We start from the raw sequence: 459 nt of genomic DNA, 5'->3' as shown, positions 1-459 counted from the left end.
TATAGGCTTTATGATGAAATGCAAAAGGACAAATAATGCTAAAAATAGTGAACTGTGCATGGCTTCATTCTTCCTTCAGTTTACTGCATATGTGACAGACTGCCATGTCTGTTCTCCTAATGTCACAGGGCTGCTTGGTCTGTTTTTTAATTACATTCAGTGCATGCATGAGCGAGCAGCATATTAACAGTTGCTCAGCTTGTCATTTGTTAAGGATTCAACTGAGGTGAAAGGAGTCTGTATGTGCACGCGTGTTTGCCTGTTGCATATTTGTGACGGCTATATATTGATAGTTGCGGGAACGCATGGTAGCTTTGAAATACATCTGGATAGGCCATTGCTCTTCAGAGAAATTCAGATCATTTAAAGGTTGCAAAAATGCATGTGAGATGGTGTGTATCTGTTCTTAATATTAAATGTAGCACACGGTCAGTACCATGCAGAGTATTATCGTTCTAC

This window comes from Scomber scombrus, chromosome 8 (genome assembly GCF_963691925.1).
Source record: "Scomber scombrus chromosome 8, fScoSco1.1, whole genome shotgun sequence".
NCBI lineage: Eukaryota > Metazoa > Chordata > Actinopteri > Scombriformes > Scombridae > Scomber > Scomber scombrus.
The sequence above is the reverse complement of the archived record's forward strand: the minus strand, read 5'-3'. Positions refer to the sequence as shown.